Source organism: Myodes glareolus, chromosome 14 (genome assembly GCF_982192425.1).
Source record: "Myodes glareolus chromosome 14, mMyoGla1.1, whole genome shotgun sequence".
In the NCBI taxonomy this organism is placed as follows: Eukaryota; Metazoa; Chordata; class Mammalia; order Rodentia; family Cricetidae; genus Myodes; species Myodes glareolus.
The window spans coordinates 44,620,866-44,646,125 of NC_142039.1; the positions used below are offsets into that span (position 1 = coordinate 44,620,866).

The window sequence follows — 25,260 nt, forward strand, 5'->3', positions numbered from 1 at the left end:
GAAATCCACAGGGATGAGCCCAGCTAAGACTCCCAACATAGTGGAGAGGGTGCCTGAACTGGCCTGCCCCTGCAATCAGATTAGTCACTACCCTAACTGTTGTCATAGAAACTTCATCCAGTAACTGATGGAAGGAGATGTAGTGTTCCACAGCCAAGCAGTGGGCTGAGCTCATGGAGTTCAGTTGAAGAGAGGGAGCAGGGATCATATGAGCAAAGGGGGCAAGACCATGATAGGGAAAGCCAGAGACATCTGACCTGTGTTAATGGAAGCTCACTGACTCTGGACTGACAGCTAGGGACTGTATGGGACTGAACTAGGTAGGCCCTAGTGACAGTAGTGTGACAGTATGTGAGTGACAGTAGTGTGGTGTGATCAGTTTGTTGGCCCCCTGGCGGTAGGATCAGGACTTATCCTGGTTGCATGAACTGGTGGGATACCTTGCACAGTCTTGATGAAGTGGGGAGGAGCCTGGACCTGCCTTAACTTGGTATTCCAGACTCTGTTGATGCCCCATGGGAGGCTTTGCCCCTCTAAAGAGTGGATGGGGTCTGGGATGGAGGGAGATGAGGGTCGGGAGAAGGGGAAGGAGAGGGAAATGGGGTTAGTATATAGAATGAAAAAAATTAAATAAGGAAAATGAAAAAATTCTAGCATTTCTTAAGCGCTCATTCCAAAGGAACATGCCTGTCACCATATCTTTTAACAGTCACCCTAACTGCACATCTGGAACTTCCTTGAAGCTTCAGGAAGAGAGGACAAAAAGATTTTGTCCCTTTAAGTCCCTACTGGACTGGCTCTTTGTCACATATCCATGCGCCGACATGCCTTCTTGCTCAATCTAAAATGGCTCAGCTATTAAGACATTTGTCAGAATTCACTTCCAGTAAGGACATAGAGAACCCTGGGGTTCTGCAGTAAAAATCAAACAGGCTTGCACAACAAGGGTGCATTGTTACGTGAGTACATGGATTAAAGGATAATTATGAAATAACAGAAAATTCAAGAATGTCCTAGCAGAAATTTTTACGCTTCAATTTCACAAACTCAAAACATTAGGGTAAGAACATACACCCGTACTTTCTTACATGCAAGCAGTTACATAGAGCTCTGGAAAGAAATGGGACATTCCTCTTCTCTTCCAATGAAACTAGCATTCGTCTTTACCACAAATGATGTGGTTTTCTTTTATTAGTTCATTTGTCTCTCTGTTTCTATAAAGGAGCTTCTGTCACAGGAAGAAATATGAGAAACTTGATATTCAGAAGCTGTGTTCATTGTCAAGAATAGTCATTTCAGCAAGCAATCAGTAAAAACTTATAGCCCATGAGGACAAGGTAAGCAAGTACTGTGTTGTCACTGTGTATGGACAGGAGAGAAGGAAAACAACTAGCTGTGTTCACCTCTCAGCTTTTATCTAGTAAGGAGAAACTCTTTTGGACTGAACACAAGTATGATTTTCAATCCAACCCTGTCTTTATTACTGATTCAATAAGGAACACTTTAAATACATTGACATTCTGTTTGATTCAGTGAGACTTTAGTACAAGCTGGCTGCCTTTGCAGTGTAAAAAAATCTACCCCAATACTGCAGAGTGGCTTAGTGAGAAATAATGCTAAATATACCTAAATTAAACATAATAGAATACAGTTCTTATTCCTTATTATAATCAAAAATATAAAAAAATCATAATCAAATCAAAAATATAAAAAAATATTCATAATCAAAAATATAAAAAAATTAAAGAGTCATAGAAATAAGTTTATAACTAAATTCATTAAAAATAGTCAGTCTAGCTGAAAATTATGGGCACTTAGTTTATAGTTCTCATATACCATGGGTATATTTTATAATCCACTATTTTATGTTTATCTTAAAAGTATGTTAGACCTGGAGTCAAATCCTTGCACTTTTAATGTGTACTTCACTGCAGTGGTTTGAGAAAAAGGGCTTAACTTTTCTGTATCTCTTTGTCACATGTAGAGTTAAGCTTAGTGAGCCCGTCTTAACCTATGGGAATACCTTGGTCTGTGCTATGTGCTTTAGCTTTCAAGTTAGGTCATCAACTCATCAAGAGAGAAAGCTTTGTTTTCTCCAGAGGCAATAGATAGTTTTTCTGAATTTCACCTACTTCGTAAACAGAACAGAATAGCAGAATATAACTGTAGTACTACAAAAAGGGAATTAAGAGTTGATGGAATCCAAGAAATATTTGTAAAACACTAAGTCAAATACCTCACTTTATTTTAAAATTACTAGACTCGATTCCAGATAAATATTCCTATTCATCGCTAAGCAAGCTCCAGTGTAGAATGCACGCCCTTAATCAAAGTGTTCAGCACCAGGAATTTCTTTGTAAATCGAATGAAAAAAAGTACTTCAAAGTCAAAAATTCTAACCACCAAAATTAAAAAAAAGAAAAAGGTCTCTTTTTAATGTGGTCATGGTTTCTCCTTTGAATAGGTCTGCAGTGAGGTTTCAAATTTTTCTTTCTTTTTAAATTAGCATATGTTAATTGCTAATGGATTTCTTTACTGCATTTCCATAACTAAACACATTGTACTTTGATGCTTTGATCACACTCACCCCTCTATTACCCAGTTCTCTCCTTCCCCATATTTCCCTGTCCACATTCTTAATAATTCTCCCTTTACTTTCATATCCTTTCATCACCCTCTAAATGACACATGTGAGAGAAAATGTGATGCGTTCTGTTGAGAGTATGATTCATTTTGCTGACTATAATGATGTCCAATTCCATTCATTTTCCTGAAGAGAACACAATTTTATTTCTCTGTATGACTTAGTAAGACCCTGCTGTGTATATAGTCCACCCTTTCCTCCTTTGTGCACGCATCAGTGGGCCCTTTGGTTGATTATATAGTTTGATTACTGAATACTGCTTAAGGAGCCATGGATATACAGCTATGGCTACAGTAAGCTGACCTTGTAAAGCTGTATTATAGAAAGTCTTTTTTAGAGTAAATGTTTACTTTATTTAATATGTGTATGTGTGAATATTCATTTTGAAGGCGGGTACATTGGAATGTAGGTGTCCATGGAGGTCAGAAGAGGTTTTATGATCCTGAGGAGCTGGAGTTCATGGTAGTTGTAAGCTGTCTGATGTGGGCGCTGGGAGCTGTACTTGGGTTCTCTGAAAGAACAATAAGTAACTGGTTAGCTGTTTCTTCAACCCCTGAATGTTTTTCTTTAAACTATTTATTCATGTGTGTGTGTGTGTGTGTGTGTGTGTGTGTGTGTGTGTGCATGTGAATGTATCATGTGTGTGTGGGTAGTCACAGAAGCCAGAAAGACATTAGGCTCCCTGGAACTACAGTTACTGGCAGTCGTGAGCCATCCAGTTTAGGTGCAGAGACCTGAACTTGGGTCCTCTGAAAGAGCTTCTGCTCCAGCCTTGGAAGTTCTAGTTTAAATGACAAAATTCCATACGGATTTCCATGCAACAGGGCCTGCACCAGTTAGCTTCCCCATCAGTAGTGCAGAACGGCTTATTTATCCTGTATCCTTGCCAATATCTGTCTTCTACTGCTTTGACGAGGGCCATTCTTACAGTGGTGAGATGAGATCTAAATGTTATTTTGATTTGCTTTTACTTCCCGGATGACTAAAACTGGTAAACATTGTGTGTGTGTGTGTGTGTGTGTGTGTATGTGTGTGTGTGTGTGTGTGTGTGTAGTTATTAGCAATTTGTACCTAAGAATTCCATTGCTTTGATCTTTCTCTATTTTTCTGTGCAACACAGTATTATTGTGGTATGTGGGTAAAAAAAAAATGGATGGTTTAGGACCATAAGTAATAACCAGATCCATGGTTGGCCAGAGACGATTCTCTGCAAAGCCAGACCGGCACTGAATAGGTTACAGTTTTGTGGTCTGGTGCTATCTTATCCACTGTATCTTTCTGAATCCTGCTGACACTTTTATATTCAAGAAGTGTGCTTAGCAATCAGTGAGATGACTGAACGTGCACTGTCTACACCCAGCAGCATGCACAGAAAGAGTTAGGACAGTGTTCAACGGCAACTCATACAACCAGTGCCTCAAAACTTGAACAAATTGTGCTATCAATCTTTGCCTCATTCTCCACATTCACCAGTCCTCTCATAACCAATTCAAGCTTCTTAACAAAGTTTTCTTGTTGTTGATGATGATGATGATGTTTGAAAATTGTGTTTGCATCAGGAGGAGGAAGGAAACACTTTCTGCAACACCTTGAATTTATATGCTTCACCAATAAATTAGCATATTTCTCATTGGTAAAATGCATTGATTGCAGGACTTCCTATATATTTCCTGATAAATCTGTTCATGAATCTGCTTATAACAGTTTAAAACTTTGAAACTACAACCCAATTTCCTTCCAAGCTAAAACAAAACAAAATAAAACAAAGAAAAAATACTATACAGTTGGTAGGTCATCCTTAACTCAAAAAGAATCAAAACAAAGTGTATTTTTTAATCCAAAGATGTCACTGTAGAATTTAACTTTAATGTTTATTGAAATAGCTTTCTTATTATACTCAGATGTCAATGGTTTATGTGCACAGCTTTTATTACATCATATAATTATAATGGCAAGCATTGTGGGCACAAATAACTAGGATGATATATCTGCAGTGAGCTATGGTGGATTTTCCTTCACAGTCTACTGATGACTCTGCACCCCATCAATGTCAGGACCCATGCTTCACAGAGAAACAGAGGACATCCCCCAAACTGCAGAGCGAATTACATGGGAATATTTAGATGACTGTTTGGCATGAACTAGTATCATTCCACCCACATGGTGCAAAGGACCTGAATCTAAAATGTTGAAACACTTTTCAAATCTAAATGCATCTGTGACTGCGAACAAGACATTACATGAATTCTATCACAGCCCTCATTTCCATGTAAAGGCTATAGAATGCAGTCTTTACCCAATCGGATAAAAAGCATGATTTCTCTTTGTTTATGTGTCATGGGGTATTGTGGTGCCACATCACGAAAAGAAGTGTACAATGTATACTTAAACACCTACATTTGAAATAAATATAATATATGCAGTACAGATGATGCCAACAATGTCTGCAATGTAAGATGTCCTCTCACTGTCTAACTGAGTCGCCCTGTGGTCAAGAGTTCATCTTGTCTCCTACTATTTAAGATGCACTAGGTGGTTTCGGAAAGTACAAGATGCTTTCTAATTATAATCATGTGTAGCTGAGCATTAGGATTTGATAAATAAAACGAAAGTCCCAAAATAAACTTCAAACCAAGAGGCATTTATGGCTATAGGGGAAATGTGTTTTCTCACTGGAGACCACAGTGGTGGTAAGTGTAGGGAAAGATTGCAATCTACATGATTTCAGCTTTCTTGAGTTGTATCTAACATAACTGTTGCAGAATAACCTTGATTTTATTCGTGTAATCTCTCGTTATGCTCTAAGAAGAAAAACCATCAGAGTTGAATACATATCGCTAAAACTATTGACACTGCCAGATACAAGAATATGTCAGTTAGCTTTGATACAAGCTAATGTAAACTAACGTTTTGATTGAAGTAAAATGCTCACCACAGGCTCAAGGGTTTGAACCCTTGGTGCCCAGCTGGAAGTGTCACTTTAGGAAACTGTGGAATATTTTGCAAATAGACCTGGGCACTGAAGGATATAACCTTACCTGGGCCTTTGTCCCATGAGCGTTTCCTGATACCTCCCTATGTGGGTACGCATTCTCACTATCTTTTGTTGACAGTCACCTGCCATCCCTACCCCTATGTCTGCCCCACCATGGCAGAGCACACTTTTAAACTGTAAGCCTAAATGTTTCATTTTGTCAGACACTTGGTCACAGACAGGAGGAAAGTAACTACTGAAGCAAGGCACATTCTAACATGGACAAAATGTTTGTTCTGACTTTCTGTGGTCCTCCTTTTGACTCAAATTGCAGTAATCTGATTTTATGGCCACACTCTTCTGTCAGCAAGTCCCCTGTGCAATCCTAGATCTATATGCCTCTTTATTTATTCTCTTTTGTCTATGGGTCCAGCTCTCAACTACTGGTATTGGGCTGTTTCATAACTCTTCTTGTGACTTCAGAGAAGATTTTTAGATTTGTTTCTAAGAGTAGGGTTAAGCAGTGAAGACTCAGGATAGACACAACTGGCATGCAAACCCTCAGTTGTAACACTGCAGGTTGCACACTGAGAGAATGAGAAATGCATTCTGGCTTCCATGCTCAAGTTGCCTCTACCAACTCACTCCATGGCTTTATCCTTCTGCTGCTGTGTTTCCAAATGCCCTCAACCATGAGACCTGGTACTACAAGAAAGCTACCTAATGTGGGTCACAGCTGTTACCATTTTGAAAAAAGTAAGTTTTCTATGTAACAGGTTGAGGTTATCAAGCATTTTCGTGAAATAGAATGCAACTTACTCTTGTCAAAAAGCATAGACAGTTTAGAACACACTGTATTTCATCAAATAAGCATCAATCAATATTTATGAACTGTGGTAAAATACTGTGAATTTGGTAAAATACTGTGAATTTCTATAAAGAATGTCACATACATTATTTTTGCTTGAAAATAAACAGTAGCTTTTTAGTTTTGTGAAAATGTTTTTTAGACACTTTTCTCCACATAAAGAATAGTTTGTGACTCTCAAATTATAAAACATATAAATTCTTGAATTAAACAACTGTTCAAGTTGTTTTATATTAGTTCAGAGATAATAGTGTGATGTGATATCCATATTAGTAAATCTCAAAATCAACTTGGTGAGAACTACAACAGAAATTTTTTTTTCACCGTCAAGAATCTTTTGAATTCCTGCTGTAGTTCCCAGAGACCAGGTTCTGCCCTCACTTCCAAACTCATGCTAAATTCCAGGAATCAAGGAGATATTGAAATATTACCGAAACTGAATGAGATCATAGTCAGCCAGTTACACAAGCCAGCATAGAGGAAATAGCGTGGTGGGGTGACATTCCTAACTCTACAGTAACAAACAAGCCTTCAGAGTTACTCAGGATGACGCACGCACCAGGTATCACATGTGCGACATTTCAGCTGACTCAATTGTTTTCCATTTTATGGAATGTTACAAAACGTATACAGAGAACTGGAGCAGAGGTAAATTCAACTCGATTAGAGAAAAGCATTCTCCCCAGCTGCTGTTTTCAAATTCTCACACCGAGAAAACTGGGCTCTTGGCATAGCAGAAAGATTCTCCAAACAAAAATTTACATTTGAACTGGTACTAGCTGGAAGGTGACACCTGCCAGGCAACTCACCCATGGGTCAGTTCCTTCTTGTCCCAGATGAAAACCAATACTAATGTCTTCTCATCACTAACTTGCATAACTATTAATCTGTGATGTCAATCTTTCCAATCTCTTTGGAGATAACTTGAGCTAGAAATTAAGGTCTGTGAAGAGTGAAGAAGGTTATTTCCATAATTCTTATTACCTTTGTTGGTTTCAATGTTCTGCTTTGAGAAGCTGCTAAAAATTAAAGAAGTACAAACAAGTATCAGTGGAAATAAACTACAGAAAGATAGGTACATTCACACTTCTATGATGCAGTTTATACTGAAAATGGATAAATATAAATAATCTTACAAATGACAAACAATCCATATTCCTATTCTACACCCCACATATTGGCCAATAAGTTAACTTTTGTTCAGTATTGAATGAACAAAGATATACGAAAGCAGTTTATTTCTATATTAATATGCATATCCAAAAAAGCCAACAATAGGGTCATTTAGAAGTAGCCTTTCAGTAAAATTTAACCCGGAGCAGATGAATTTGAAATTATATCCTAAAATTTCAGTATAAAAGTTGATAGTCTGGGAATTTTCAGAAGAGAATCTTAGAAGATGCCATGTTTTTGACAAGAGGTAGATTTGGTACTTATATTTTTTCAATGAGATTTTACAAGCACATTTGTAATGAATGCAGCACATTTGGTAGAATACTTGCCTAGCATGCCTAGATCCTAGAATCGTGAGTTCAGTCTGAGCTCTGGATAAGTCAGATGTGGTGCTACACACCTGTAATTCCAGTACTTGGGAAATGGAGGCATAGGATTTAGAAGTTAAAGGTCATTCTCAGCAAAACAGTGAATTTGACACCAGCAACATTGACACCAGCGAATTAGATTGTATTGAGAAAGATAGACTGTAATTTATTATTGTAAAGAACTTAGAGTAAAACTCATATTGAGGTCCCCTTTTCTTATGTCAACAAAACATGGATTGTTTCATGTGAGAAGTAGACTACCAATTAAAGGTTGGAACCAAGATATTTTCGCAAATGGAAAAAAATGCAGAAACTTGAGAGGCTTGCTGAACAAACACATCCTTCTGTTGGAAAGTGGTGGGGTGTAGGAAAACCTGGAGTCTCTTCCTCAAGCTTGTCTGTGTTCTGACCCAAGGGCTGTCACTCATGACAGGGTTGTCTTTGATCATGACTGGCTATCTTTAAATATGTAGTTTAACCTGTCAGGGGTGATTTCTTAAAATTTTCTACTTAATCTACAATTTGTTGCATGTTTTCTTGGAACTCAGGTCTATGCTGGATAATGACAGATCTGTAGCTAATGTAGGTGAGGCCACAGACTTCCTGGAGTGTATTCTAGAGGAAACAATAGGTGTCTAAACAAGTAACTGTGATCAGAAAAATATGTAGTGAGAATGTAAAGAGGAGAGGAGTTGAATGAAGCATACAGCAAGAGAATCCAGCCTGAACATTGGTGTTTTATCACAGCAATTGTCTTACATGTTGATGTGTATGGGAACATGATGTGGGGAAACCTACAAGGGATTTAGCAAAACACACACACACACACACACACACACACACACACACACACACACACACATTAAAAGGTTTGAAGCATTGACAAATGTGTATATGAAAGGACAAGCAAGGCTAGAGATACTGTAAGTTTCTGTGTTTCTGTTTGTAAAATCAGATATCAGCCTTATTCTAATCGTGTAAATAAAAAATGAGAGTGACAAAGAAACACCTCTACTTAGCTAAGGAAATGGAAAACAGTACAAGCCGGGATTTGTTTTCTTTTGTCTTGCTTTATTATTTATAACGTTTATTTTTAAAGTGAACTTAAACTTCACACTTCTGTAAAATCATGAAAGCTAGAGATTTTTCTGTGTTAATCCAAAATCTTTGAGAGTTTTAGCTGTTCCTTGAGGGGATGGACTGCACTAGTATGGATGACTGTGGTGGGAATTACCCCAGTGTAGATGAGAATGGCGAGCACTTTAACCAATATCAAGGGTATGAGTGTCGGTAGCAAGGGCCATGATATTCTGGTACTCTCTGGAAAGCTCACTCTATAGTTCTAAATTTAATCTCTACAATTAGTGAATGGCCTTTATGTATTTTTTCAAAAATCAATTTTAATAAAATATTATTTCAAAATATATATGGAGCTTCGGAGACATCTTAGTGGATAAATGGTGTTTTGTATACATGACACTGTCTTATTCAGCTTTTCTTTAGACCTTGAAACAAATGTGGTTTCTTTAGTGAAGGCACTAGGTGAAACAACAGTCCTGAATTTAGCAGTTACATTATAAAAACAAAACAAAATCTACATTTTTGGTATGCTTTCTGCTGTTTCATTTGTAACCTCTTGTATCTGAGTAGGTGAAAGTCATCTAACGACTCTGCACATTACAAGAAATTGCTGGGTTTTTCTGTTATTTTATATTCAAGTCTGATATGGATAAATTATTGAGTTAAACTACCGAAAGAAAATTTCAAGCATAATTTAAGCCAATGCATTATTTCATTTCACTTGTGAATTAGTTCACTTTGCCCACTGAGTTAGTTCCTAATGAATTAGTTCCCATTTCATTAAAAACAATAATATGATTTTAACCAAACTTTGTGTACTCCTAATGAACTGGAATATTAAATATGAAGAACAAAGGGACACAAGACAAATTTTAATTTTTCCTCCCTTTGCACACTGACATATATCATAAATCCAAATTACCCCCAACCTCACCTCATTCCCATTCTTTCATTGATTCTTATTTAAATTTAGAATAGGACACTAGTTCAAGGTTACCTGCTTTGTCCCTCTTGATCCAGCTAACCCTTCTGTATTACACTGCCTCTCTCTGAAGAATATGCCCCGTGGACCATATCAGGACGAACCTCTCCTTGGGTGATCTGCTAACTTCTGTGACTAGGAGTCCTTGAAAAAAAAATAGATCAGCAAGGAAAATGATGCTAGTGAGATTATTCCCTGATACTTTCACACTCGGTGTGCTCCTAACTTAAACCGCTGAAACTTCAAAGCAATTTCAGCAGAACTTTTCCTATTCAGATTGCAAATGTTCAGTCTTCCCCTCAGCTCTTAAAACCTAAGGGAGTGCAGTTCATTTACTGGTACCTAAGTCCTTATAACTTTAACAAACTCTCCTTGCACTCCCAAATCTTATTGTGCCATTCACTCTCTGTTTAAACTTGGACTAGTTAACCATAACTGCCTATTTGAAATACCCTTGAGTTAACTGAGAAGAGAGACTCAGTTGAGACAGTTTTCTAGGCAATACTGGACTATCAGCATGTAGGGAGGTTGTACTGGTTGTTTACTAATGTAGGAGGCCCCAGCTCAGTGTGTGTAAGAAAGCATTAACCCAAGCAGTATTTTCTATGGCTTTGGCTTCAAGTTCCTGTTTGAGTCTGGTCCTGATTTCCCATAGTAATGGACTGGAAGTGTAATGACCTGAAAGTATGATCCAAACAAATGCTTTAATTCCCTTTGCTGCTTTTGGTCAGCATTTTATCACAGAAACAAACAAAAGCAGTTGAAAACAGAACCCTAAACCACATGATCTGATTTAATTTTAAAATGGAAATTGGATCAGAGAGAAGTTAGGTGTTGTGGCCAAGGGACCATGGCCCCTATGTAGTCAGTGAATGAAGGATGGGGATGAAGTAGTGCTCCTTGCTGATGACTGCAGAAAGCCTTCTGGAATTAAGTAAAAAGACAAAATGATGGAGATGTCTGCTGGAAATATTCAAGTGAATCATCGAGATGCTCCTGGGAATTAACCCCGAACTTTTGTAGATGCAGAAGATGATCAGGATTACGTCTTTTGTCCACTTTGACTTTCTTCTTAGGCAAATTATACATGTATGGCAGGAAGCATATCTATTAGAAGCGATGAGCTCCCTCTTCCTCTTGCAACTATATCAAAAATCCCATTGATAATTACAGTATCAGTCATCAGCCACAGGTAAACAACTGCAGTCCAAGCAGTCCTTGTGTTCAGCTTGCTATTTGGCTAATGTTGACCCTCAGCTCTCAGTCATTCTGCCTTAGCCTTCTGCCTTCTGGAGCTCTCAATTAGTATCACCTTAACCAGTCTAGAGCTGGTTAGCTTAAAACTGCTGGCCATCCTTGGGATTGGAGAGCAGTGAGCACTCCATCACAAACATGTGGATTTGGGTAGAGGATTACCACATGATTCTTGAAAGAGAGCAAATGAATTCCCCTTAGAAAAAGAAATGACAGAATGTTACATGGGAGAACCAACAGATGCCTCTGGTGTATAGAAGCAGGAATGGACTCTGCTATTATTCTAATTTATATTTCACACATACTTTTATAAACAAACAAAAAATCCTCAAAAATAACCTGAGCTTTGTTTCGTGGAAAAAAAAAGAAAATATCAAACAGTCGCAGATGTGCATGCAGAGTCTACAGCTCTCAGAACGCTTTGCTTCTCCTGTCTTGTAGCTTAGGTGTTTCAGGCTGGAAGTTTTGAATTCCATACTCCGAGCTTTGTTTTGTGAGTCAGACAAAGTTAGTGAATTCCAAGATTGCAAACATCATCTCTGGAGCATGAATTGCGTTCAGATGAAGCTAATAAAATACAGTGGGGAATAAATGCACAAAAAGATACAGTGGAAATATTTGAGAATCTCTGTGAAAATTCAGCCAGAGATATAGTTCCGGGACAAAGGCCAAAGTTCCTCAATTAGTTATGTCTTCTGCTTTTCAATTTGTAATTTACCTAGGACCCAGGGGTCATTTTAATGCTAAAAATAAAGCTCCACACCGTCTTAGACAACAACTTGACCAAGAAGGAGTTTAAATATAATACAATAAAATAAAAGCTTGACTATGTGCACTCACTGACTCAGACATGGATGATTAGTATAAAAATCACAAAGTAATGGTCATAAAGTTGGAGGCATAAAAGTCTTATAATAGTTTTGAATCAAACACTAGTAGGCTTGCTGTGTTGAAATTTAAGGAAAAATACAGAAGAGGACCTTGCACTCTTCTGCAAAGAATATCAGAACACTCTGCTCTCAGTAATCTTAATATGAAGATTCAACTTAGTTCTTAAGGTTACAAAGAAAATTCAAATATGGAAACTGAGAACGATTTCTTTTATGTTTTTTTCTGAAAGAAAGTATATTTAAATCTTCATATATGTGTGTGTATGTATTTGAATTTTTGTGTTTTATTTATGTGTGTTATACACATGTGTGCACATGACTGTGTTTGTGTGTGGTATATACATGAGTGAGAACATGTGGCAAATTAATGAGTATATATGTATGGCGTATTTATGCTTATGTACAAGTCTGTGGGGTATGCACTATGTTCCTGTGTATGCATATTGGGGGTGTATCTTACTTGTGCAGTCAGAAGTTGACATCTGATGTTCTTGTTTTTTCCCTCCCAGCATTGGGACTACAGGCCCCCATTCCCATAATTAAACGGGATGCTGGAGACAGCAGATCAGGGCCTCATACAACATTTTACTCACTGAACTGTTTCTGTCATTCAATTTCAGGCATTTTTCACTGTGCCTTTTTAAAATTGATGTGACTTTATACTCAGTTTTAAAAGTAACAATCACCTGTGTAAGTTTTATTTGCCATTGCTCATCAAGGCAAATCAACATCCCCGCCCCCAACTTCAACAATTTAGAATTAGAATTATGCCAAAAATGAAATTTACTTTTATAACACTTAACAGGATGTTTAAAAGAAAAGTCTGGTTAGCAGTAAGTAAAGTAGGAGGAAAATGCTAATAGGATCTTGAAATTAGGCAACAATAATAAGAATGAGTGAAAGAAGACCCAAAGTCCTGAACACCGCTTAGCATCTTCAGCCACCAATGCTTTTAAGCTACTATTTCTCTCCTACGAGTTGCAAAATGGTATAAAAGAAAGCAATCTAAGTCAGCCTCTTCTATCCATGGTCATGTAGAAAAGCATTGTATGATAGTGTCCTGTCAGGGATGGGATTGCATTTTGATGGGATTTGTACCCTATTCCATTTGGACAAATTTTCTTATAATTTGAACTTGATGAAAATCTTTGATGCCTCTTTTGGGCTTAAGATGGAGCAAGGCACTCCATTTCTGGTGAGCAAGATGCAACCATGTGTGGCTCTGGTCCAGGATGCACCAGACAAATGTCTGCATGTATCATGTCTGGTAAATCTAGAGTCTCCCTGATTTCTAAACAAATGACTGTAGAGAAGCATATATAACCCGTAGTTCAAACAGCTTTATCTCTGTCTGTCATGAGAACCTTGACATATTAAAACTATCTGGAAAGAGCTTTTAACCATGAACATTCATCAATATTGAGCAGGAAAGCACAAGCTATTGTTATGGAAGAAACGATATTGCCTTGCCTAATCTGTAACAAGAAATTCAGCAGTAAAGGCCAAGTCTAGCAACACATTTCAAGAGCCAGACCCTAACCTTCTCTTTCTAAGTCATCAGCATGAAGGGCACAATATTATCCTTCACTATTACTGTCTCAGAAATGAAGCACAGAGAAGAAGAAAGAAGAAGCAAATAGGATGGGACAGGCATGAGACAGGTGGGAAAAAAGTATTGGTATTGAATACCAAATCACTACACACAGAAAAACACATATAACTGCATAATCCAGGTGTGCTTGTTCACTGTATTCAAGAAGCATTACCACACCCCCAAATGACTCCATTGTTTAAAATGAAAATCAAAGTATATATCGCTGAATGAGAGATAACCATACTGTATCTACCCAACAAACACTGGAATGAGACATACCTATCAGTACAAAACAGTTGTCTGGAATAATGTGTAGTCTACCTGCTAATCTATATTGGCTCTGTACCATCCCTTTGATATTTTTCTGAACTTCTCACTCCCCCACTGACGTCCAAATCATTTCCATTACAAAGTGTGACGTGGAGGAGAGTTAGTCAACTTAATAACTTAGGAATAGAAAATTATCCCAGGTGCTACCAATTAATAATCTGCTTGCCCTCCCTCTCCTGTCCCCAGGGACTTGTCAAAAATCAGGAAAGAGACATTGGAGAGCTCTGCTCAGCTGCAAACAGAATTAAGCCTGCAAAGCTTGCAGTCTCATTTTCTCCATCTTCTTTTGAAATTGAGAACACACACAAGATTTGCTTTGAAGTCAGGGATGCCTGAATATGATCTTATTGATTTCCATAGCATGTTTTTGCTCTGCAATGCGGATGTGCATTTTTCAAACATATTAAGCAAGTCTTTCATCTGATTTGTTCCACCAGAACACCCGGTGGAGGCTGAAAACCATTTCTATATATGGATTTGCTGTGCCGAGTGGAAGCCTGCTCTTGCTTGAGAGAGATTGGAAACATCCCATCTGAAAGCTCTTTGCAGCCTTCCTCAGCCTAAACATTTTACTCAGGGGGTTAAAGGTCACCAACTGTCAAAACAAAATCCAAACTCCATAGCGGGGAAGCTAAGCAGAGTGGAAACTCACTTGCTGAGCTAAACACTCTTTGGAGCAAGCAGTAAAACCACCCTTAAAATGTTACAGGTATATTACAGTGATTTCTACTGATTTTTACAAATTGACTGCTAACTTTTAGAAACTAACAGCTTAAACATCTACGTAGAGACTGAACTGAACTGCTCTAGAAAGTGGGAAGCCAAGCCAAACTTTGCACCGTCGTCGCGACCAGGCTGTGAACTCCAGGAACCAGATGGCTGCTTGAGCCTTAGAACTTCAAAAATCTCCCCCTGAAGTTTCCAGTTTCAAATGAAATTGTTTGTTTTTCAGGAGTGAAGAGAACAGGACATTTTTACTTTTGGACGGCTAGCTCCACCACCCTCAGGACCTTGTAAGCCTGTTTGCCCTTGGTTCTCATACTAGGATCAGTACCCTTAGCACTCATGTCTCGACAGTGTCCTCTTTCAGCCGACTTGTCCCTTGACCTGATTTTCAGCCTTGCCTCCACACAATTTCCTGTGGTTCTAAAAGTTTAACTTTACAGAGACCAAATCTATAGGTTAATGTTTTCAAACCTTTGTAAAAAAAATTCTTTTATATTTAATACAACAAAACTCTTCCAACTTTTAAATCAGATTTAGCTTTTTTTTTTCAGGATAAAAATAGTGTAAGGTTCTGTTTTATGAAATGATTTTATGTGTTAGCTCTTTTTTTTTATTAAATTATAAAAGTTTCCATTTCAGTCCCTCCTCCCAACACCCTCCCTCTCCCCCCACTCCCTCTCCTCCTCCCTCTCCATCCCCTAGAGCAGTCAGGGTTTCCTGCCCTGTGGGAAGTTCAAGTTCCTCCCCGCTCCCTCCAGGTCCAGGGAAGGTGAGTGTCCAAACAGACTGGAGCATCCCACCCCCTCTCTATGCCTTAGAAGAAAAAAAGTTCAGAGAAACATATAGAAACCTAAAGGGACACCAGAGAAGACCTGAGAGCAGTGTTAGCCACAATGTGTTCAGTGATGAAGGTCTGGGCATTAGCAGCCAGTGTGCTGTGTGTTTTTGTGCATAAGTTGTTCACAGTGAGACAATGAACCCATAAAACTAGGAGAGAGTACAAAAAGAGAGTGCGGGGCCTTTGATTTTAAGAAAAGGAGAGCACCTGAAAAGGGAAGCTAACCTAGGCACACACAGTGTTTGATAACTGTGCTATTCTATGTTTTCACATTCATCTCCCCTTCTGTTTGGCCTTCAGTTCAAATGCCAATGATTCTACCTTCCACGCAGATTCATTGCTTCCTACTTGGAGCACACTGTGCCACCGTGTATCACGAGTTTATTGAAAGGATCAAATCAAAAAAAAATATGGATGCAAAAATACTTTGGAAAATGTGAAGAAAATATGAAAATCAATTATGAAATAATTATGAAATTATTATGAAAATCAATTAATGTATCCAAATATACAGAAGAGAGAATATGGGATAAAATAAGGCATATGAAGAATGGTAAATGTTTAAAATAATTGACCTATAGAAAAAGCAGGCCAGGCATTTAAGAAATGCCTTCACCGGAGTAAGCATTATTAACGTTGGAGAACACAAAAAGTATAAAACCAGGGTGAGCCTAAACTTCAAGGTATACAAAAAAAAAAATCCAGCACTTTGGTTTGTTGAGCAATGAAGTAGATTAATCTTTAGAAGAGACTGTGGTTTGACCATTTTAGGAATTTGGAAAATGGAGAATCATTATTGTCTGATGTGGTTCACACTTTGAAACTAAGCAAAAGGAGTAAGATTAGGTCAGTCCTGAGGTATTTGGGAGTTCTGAAATGGTTCAAGTATTTTAAAAGGAACCTATGGAAAGTTTTTGTAGCTTTAATTTAAAGCTACTCGTTTAAAAATAATGTGTGGTTGTGGTGGAAACAACATAAGGCCAAGCCTAAAGAGGCTGAGCCAGTGAGCTTAAACCAATATCCTGCCCTAAACCAGTAAATAAGGGGAATATCTCTGAGCACCTCCAGTGGTTGTGGAGAAACTAAGAGGTGGACTAGTCTGGAACCAGAATAAGTACCAGTGGTGTTTGCGGAGGTCCACCACTTTGAAGTAACTTCAAAGGAAGTTGTGGATGAGGGTAGGGACCAGATGTGACTCCATTTTAGGCCCATAGATGTTTGAGACATTCCAAATTTCCCAGCAACTGCAGCTGTAATCAAGAAACCAGAGTTCGAACCGGATTTGGCTCTCTGTAAGTCCTAAGGATTTGTGAAAAATTCCGTAGCTCAGAGGACAAGCTGCAGCATGGGTGGGAGGCCCTAGCTAACCCAAGATGATAATCAACCCTCAGAGGAGGACTCAGTAGAGCCTCTGGCCCAAAACACTGTTCTCATGGAAGAAAACGAATCTCTGTCCTTCTAGGATGTATTTCTGAAGTACAGATTGCAAATGCCACCACCTGAATGTAAAAATTAACAAAAGAAAAACTTGACTATACCATAAGCTAACGAAACAACAAATCTTGACTAATACCTAAGTTAACAAATAAAAATTTCAGTCCTAGGGAGTTGGTGGCTTCTCTCTGAGCTGCTGGCCAGTGAATTCCTATGAAACCCAAATCATTACACACTATTGCCATTGCCATTGCCATTGCTTATTCTGAAAAGTTTGATGGTAATATCTTAGCTCTGAAGATATCATATACTTGAGATATAAGACATGGAAAAATCAGGTTGGTATGGACCTGAAAGCTTGATACATCTGGGATAGTTTTCACAGAGCTGAAAGTATTATGTAACCTAGTAGAGAAGACAATGTGCACTGAAACTAAATCAAAGAAAATGGCACTTGCTAGTTCACAGTTCCTGCTAAACTGGGAAAATCATACACATTTAAACCATGACTGATGCCCCAGCTCATGGTCATAAGGACCCACTCACAACCATATTGGTATCATATTAGATAATATTTTCAAGGAAGAAAATCAAATATTTACTCATATGCCAGTTAATAATTGGCCACAAACAAAATTTGTGGTTAATTTGAATTAGGTTTTAAGTGTTCTGCATGAACAGAAGTGTGAATTCATAAAATACATTATATGCATATACAAAAAGATGCACACATACATAAAGAATCTATTATACCCTTTGTTTGTTATAATAAAGTCAGATTGAGAAATAATTTATTAAATTTGCTTATTCTTTCTAATAGCCATCTCTCTGCTTCATTGAACTAATTGTAGGAAAAATTTTATCTTGGATGGTGTATACCCATGCTCCACTAGACTAAGACTCTATAAAATCTGGCTTATCTAATTGTGATTCGTCCAACAGCAAATTGTAAAGCATACATGTTTTACTCTCATTCAGGAAGAAAAACTCTCATCTATCAACTTTTGTTAAGATTAAATTCTTTCCTGTTAAAGTCTTGGCTTCTTATTAGCTTTAGAATTCATTGGCTACACTATCCTTTTTCTCTTAGGCACTTAGTATTGTTTCCTAATTTTAGGATTAAAAATGTTTCAATATTGAGAACTTCATAACAGCATGAAAAGTTAAGGTGACCTGACTGCAACAACATCTGTGGATATATTTTCTTGCTTCTTTCTCAAAGATAACTTTGAAATCAAATATTGAACTTAAGAGCATTTAAAACAAATAAGAGAGTTGGTATTTCAGATAGAAGTGGACCTTTGATTATCTTCTTATATTCCTTCTATAACAAGTAAAATGAGCATCCAGCTTTGCAAACACTAATAGGGTCTATGTTTATTTAACTGCAGCTATCTTTATCTTTTTAAAAGTGTTAGTGATTTATATATAAACATGAGAATATTTATATTTTTCAATGTAGAATATCAAAATATGTGTTTTGTTAGTTTTGAAAAGGAAGATTTATTATCTTTATACTCTCATTTTGAAATAGAATCTTCTACTATGAATTCTGGAGAAAGAAAATGCTACACAGAGAGAGGAAGAAGAAGGACAACAAGAAGGGTCAGAGAATGAAAGGATCAGGTAAGAAGAAGACATGAGAAAGAAGAAGGAGAAAGTAAGAGGAAAGGGATGGAAGGGAGAGATTGAAAAAGTAAAGGCAGCAGAAAGAGGCAGAATAAAAAAAGAAAATAGCTATGCAACTTGAAATTTATGAACCTGACTTGAACAATAAAGAAAACGACACACAGAAACTTACAGAGGATGCCCTATAAGCATAAGGAAGAGACTTAAGCCTTTATTTCATGGCTCTGGCCTGTGTGAAAGGGTGATGATGCCATTCAGAGTAACTAAATCTCTGCTGGAAATCTCAGCGTCATTAGACATGGAAACATAAAAGACAAAGTCAAGAAAGAAAATAGATTGAGAAGAGATATCTTGAATTATGTACATATTCTTGACTGAGCTATGTGTTTCTGAGAGATGTGAAGCAGCAGGACTAGGCAGCATAAACAAACATTTGATTTAAAGGGTTGATGAGCAATGGGATTTAAATATTAGAATCTTATCTTCTTTAATCAGCAATTAGAGGCATTCTTCATGTACATAACAAAACCCAAAATCAGCATATCATTCATAATGTGAAGAGAGCAATCCAATTACCTGGCTGATGGAAAAATGAAGACTACAGACATTAATGGAATAAAAACCTCAATCAGCATAAGTTGGTCTTGAGATGATACAGTTGCCATCATGAACACACAAGACTTACGATCAATTGACATGAAGAGAAAATGCTCATGGAAACATAAAAATACAGGAATCTCAGCAGAAAAAAATAGGTAAAACTAAAATCGAAATTTCTGGAAAAGTATAGTATCTATTTTTTATTAATTATATTTGGTTAGCAAAAAAAGGAAATGTGAAATTAAAAGTCAGTAACTTTGAAGATAGAATAATAAAGTATTGTTGAAGAATAAAGAAAGACCTTGTAGAAACTGAAAAGGTCCAGAAACTAAGTGTCAATAAAGTTCAATTTCAGATGAACAGAAAGTGTGACAAAAAGCTTCAAAAAATAATAAAAAAGTAAGAAAGTTGGTGAATATAATATATCTATAGATGTAATTCTGTTAAACAAAACCAAGTGAATTCAAAGATAATGTGCAAGAAAGAGTTTGGTACTAACAAGAAATTTGAAAACATCAAGAAGAAGTTAATACATTTCACTCAGACCAGTCTAACAACTGACGATTAATCTAAACCTACAGAGAAAAGAGGACACATGGCACATAGAATACCCATACATATTCAAAACACTGAAAATTAAAATATGATACTTTTAATACCAGCAAAACTATTTTTCAAAAATAAAAGCAAAATTGGTTATGGCAGTATACCCTGTAATTCTAGCATTTAGAAGACTGTAAAAGAAAGACCATGAGTTCAAAACAAACCTATATTCAAGTAGAGAAAGTCTATCTCAAATAAAAAGAGTAAAAGAGAAAAAAAATAAGGAAGGAAAGGAGAAAGCCAGGACCAAAAGAAGGAAGGAAGGTAATAGGAGAGAAAAGAGAGAAGTAAAGGACAGAAGGATGGAAGAATGGAAGGGAGGAAAAAATATGTAAATACAAAATGAAAATCTATACCAAAATAAGAAATTTTCATAGATCTTATCAAATGAATAATTATGAAAAAACTAACAAGGATCATCCTAAAAGAAATTCTTTATAAAAATGACATCAGTAATAAACGTGGATCCCTAAAAATGAGGGAATATATCAGAAATGCCAAATACTATTCTCCTTTGCACATTCTAAAACTAAAAGAGACATAGCTTTTAAAGCTAAAGCAATATTCTTTTGTGATTTGTAAAATTTCTGTCCTCATAATGTATGGCAGCAAAACACAAAAGGCAAGGGATGTCAATAGATGATTATGGTTCAAACATTCAGTATTTTAGATACAACATAACATTAATGCTAACTAGGATGAGAGGAGTTAGGAGTATTTGTTTCAAACTGTACAGCAACTACTAAAATCACAAGGGCTCAATCTAATGACACAAGCATTCCAAAACGGTGGCCATTTCTTCAATTAAACCACAGAAAAGAGATGCATTTAGTTCCCAAGGACTAAGCATTCATTGAACACCATTAACAAAATGTAACCTACAGTTGTATCAATATAAGCAGCACGCATTATCAGTGTACGACAGAAACTGTAATAATTTCAGGGAGATTGTGACACACAGATTCAGTCACAACAGTTATCAGACCTTTCCTTCCAATTCTGTTCATAAGAAATTATCATGTCATTCTGCTACATAAGAACACAGGCAAAAGTATTTCTCAAAGTTTTGGGTTTTTTTTTTTTTGCATTTGTAAGTTAGAAAATGCTGTCTGAAAGACTGAATAAGTAGAGTGGGGAAGCCTAACTTGGAAGCAACTGACTAGACCAGCAGGAACACATCTATACTCAAAGTAATGGCAGATGAGGATATACAAGATTCGGTAGAGAGTGACATAAAATTTCTAATAATTATATTAGAACCATAAATGGTAAAAAAGAAAGTAAAGGAAGGATGATTAAAAGAAGATATATGAAAGTTGATAGAAAGATAGATAATAGATAAGGAGATGAAAGATATAAACATATGATAGCTACGTGGTATGCAATAAATGACTGGTTAGGTAGATTATAGATGAATAGATGGATAGAATAAGACAAGATTGACTAACTGATAATCTGATAGATAGTTACAGATAGATGAATGACAGAAGTGAGTATATAGTAAAATATTTTAATCTTTTAATATATTTAAATTTTATTTTTATGTATTTCTTTTATTAAATAAAATGTTACATATATTCATAAAATGAATATATAAAATATATTTATTTAAATTCAATAATAAAACATAAAATAAATAAATATGTGTAAATAGATGGATAAACAGATGATAAATAGAGGAATACTTGACCTCATCTAAAATGTGAGAGAAGGCATGGGCAGAAAATATGATCTTAGTAAATATACTTTTTGAAATAATAAGTCTGACTAACACTAATCCTGGGACTCTTTACTACCTAAGGTACAATCAAAAGAAACAACGAAGAGAAAATAATAAGTTGTATTTGTATGTTCTAAACAATTTCCCCATATGCGTATATTTGTGTATATATACATATACACACACAACTCCACAACAGCGAATTTGAATCTGTTTGGAAAAATTAACTTTTTATTTATTTACAGTCTTGACTTTGACTCATAAATCCTTTCTATAAAGATAAGGCTTAAGCTATTACCTTACAATTTTGGACTGCAATGAAAATAAAACAATCTTAATGTCATTCTTAAAAATTGTGTTTAGATGTAAATATTATAAACACAAATACATAGGGTAAAAACTTCCATAAAACTACAGAACAACACTTTTCGCTACATGTTTAAGGGGATCAAATTTCTAAGCTTGAAATGGCACTGATTTACTACAAGGCTTGATTTATTTTTCACAAGGTCAAAGCTGTGACATTTCACAAAGCCTTTGGTCTTAACCTTGGAAATCCAGATGCTCAGGATAAAGGCCGAGAAAATGAGCAGGAAATCTCTAAAGGTGTTTTTCTATTATTGAATGCAAATATATTCATTAAGGAAGTGACTAAACAAAAAGGTATACTCTACTTTTAATGAATTTTTTAAAACACAAATAATTAGTGAGTGTTCACTTGAATTTAACCTTTGAAGCAAGAATGATTGAGTGGAAATGGGACGGATAGAAAGATCCTATCTGTGCCTTTCTTTTTTTTTAAAATTCTGTTTTTCAAAACAATATCTCTGACATGCATATTTTAGGTTCATGAAAAGCTGCTTTATTTCCACTTTTGGGTTCTCAACCTTCCTTCAGAAAACTTAAGGATCCACCAGAATCATTTTCATATTTAGTTGCATTGCCTGAAACAGCCCATGAAGAACTCTTTTAAAAACGCAGCTGAAAATGTCAAACCACTGGTGAATAATTTAATGAGTCTTAAACAAAGTGAATGTTTGCAATACAAATTGAGACTATTACACCTATCTACATGATTCTGCACATGCACACAGTCATATATATGTACATATTGCCCTGCCACAATATGTATATAGGGAGCAAACTCCTTCTATCATGTTTACAGTTAAAGCTCTCAAGCAACATTGAAAACAATATGGCAGTGTTCATATTTCAAAGAATTCTGGTCTGCCTCTGGAATAATAGGTTTGAACTACTGGAATTTAGAAAACAAAAAGCACTTGAGAATTCACTTAGATATGTTTGGGCCTTCGAAGCTTAACAAGCAATTTGTGACTATTTTTAACTCTCTTGTTTGTTGATCTGAAAAACAGTTCTTAATGTTTTGAACAAAAATTAGGAGTTGAGATGACAGGATTCTTAAAGGTCTTCAAAAAGGATCAAATGTTACAGGGTCAGGTGACACCATGGCCAGGTGACACCACTATCAGGTGTGTCCAGTGGGAAGTCTCAGACACTAGAGAACCTGCCCTTAAAGTGGATAGAATGATCTACCCTTTCCTCTTTTCTATTTTTTTCCTTCTAGCCACCAACTGAGAGGTCTGTTCTGCCATGCAAGCAATCCAACTGAGCAATGCTGCTGCCTTCCCAACAGGCCCCAGAGATGGAAGCAGGAGGAGCAGAGATGGAAGCCCCTAGAACTCTGAGCCACTTCTCAAACTGTCCTAATGTTAAGTGGATTACCTTGATAGTTATTATAATGTTGGAAAGCTGGCAACAGAGAAAATGCATGGAAGAAAGTGTGATACGACATTTCTTGAAAATTAAAAAAACAAAAACACACAACCGTTCTCCATTAGGGACTGGGATTGAAGATCTGTTTATATTGACTCATATGAGTAATTGCACCACTAATAAATTTTATTTCATGAGAGAATAGCTTTCAAAATAATGGCCCTGTGTGCTTTAAAAAATTTTCATTTACAGTTTATTGCTCTGAAATGTAACATAAAATCTGTTGTTTATATCATCTCATTAAAATATTTATTGTTCAAAATAATGAAATTCATTTTGGCTATCTTGTATATTGTCTACTTTGATCATCCCTATTTTCTTCTCTCATTTTTTAAATGAACAAATAGGCTTTCCTTAGTATTTAGTGTGACCTTAGTTAAGAAATCTCCTAGAAGCAAACCATGAAAACACACAACGCTCTCTGCTTCCACATAACAAATCTCTGACCTTCATTATTGCAATGATGTTGTGTTTGTTCCTGGAAGTTGCTGGAAACTAGAGCTTGTATCCATTCTCTTCCTCATTGTACGAAACCAATGCCCTTTTCAGGAAGAAACACCCATTGCTTATCTATTCCATTGACTTCTAAGACATGACTACAAAATGGCTCGCAGAAGAGGGAATATCCAAATGCCAAGTCACCCATAATGGTGTTAATAACACTGCCTCTCTCAAGTAGTTGACAGGTAACCTTTTAATCTTCTTTTTAATCGGCAAAATAGCTGTGGCTTTCATCCTGCTAATGATATAGAAGTGACAAGTAGAGAAGTTAAATGAAGATTTTATGACATATGCAAGACTCATATTAGTAACATAACTTCCGGAGACCAAAATGGAAGATAAATCCAACACCAATTTAATATATATAAAAAAATCAAACATTTAAGAGCTTTGTATCACTTACCTACACAGCATATTACAAACTGTCTAACAACTGAATTGTTTTTATGGCATAATTTAGAATTGTACTCTCATTCCTTTTGACAGGGGCAATGTTTTCTTGAAGGCTCTTCTCTCGTGTTACTTGTTGCTAATCTAATTACCTTGACATTTTTGTCTTGAGGGAATAACATGGTTTCCAGTATACCTTCAAGGTCACATCTTCATCTCCACATAAAGACTTCCATATACAATGTTTTGACAGCCATGTACAATGCGGATGAGCCTGACGATACAAGGCCATAAGTATCACTGCTGTCCTTGTGTTTACAATGTCAGTTTATAAGGCACTGAGTAAATCTGTCTCGTTTTCTTGTCCACAAAATGCTGCATTTGATCATATTTATTCTGCTGTTCTTCTGACTCATTGAATATCACACTATAAAATAAATAGGAAGGCTCAGAAGTGATTCTTGGGAATGATAATCTGCATAATAAATGAAGAGATTGAAACTGTACTGTTCAGATGAAGGAGAAAAGAAAGTCAATTACGAATATTCAGTCAAGTAAAACTGAAGAGAGGAATAACAAGAGTTTCGTGGAGGCTTTGGAAGCAAAATAATGTCCACCTCTCAACAGGATGAATGTCATGCTAGAGAAAGACAAGGAATCACTGAGATACCAGCTGGGATGCTAATATTAGAAGCTATGAATTTAAGAGTGAGAATGTCATTTCTTTAGTAATTCAGTATTTTGTTTAATGATGTGGGTAGAAATATCTGTCAGAGGGATGGGAACTCAGAACACTAAGAGGGGAAGGTACAGATTTGGGGTCATATTCATAGAACGATGATTTGGAATACCAAATAGCTTGGCAAGC

General features: G+C 36.5%; 1 long non-coding RNA gene across 1 annotated transcript; it reads left to right on the forward strand.

The window, feature by feature from the left end:
* The first annotated feature begins 1,226 nt into the window (after positions 1–1,226).
* On the forward strand, positions 1,227–24,259 carry LOC148119857 (uncharacterized). The gene is made up of 3 exons (XR_015734935.1): positions 1,227–1,337; positions 18,690–18,781; positions 23,293–24,259. It is a non-coding gene; the product is annotated as an uncharacterized LOC148119857 (long non-coding RNA).
* The last annotated feature ends 1,001 nt before the right edge of the window (positions 24,260–25,260 follow it).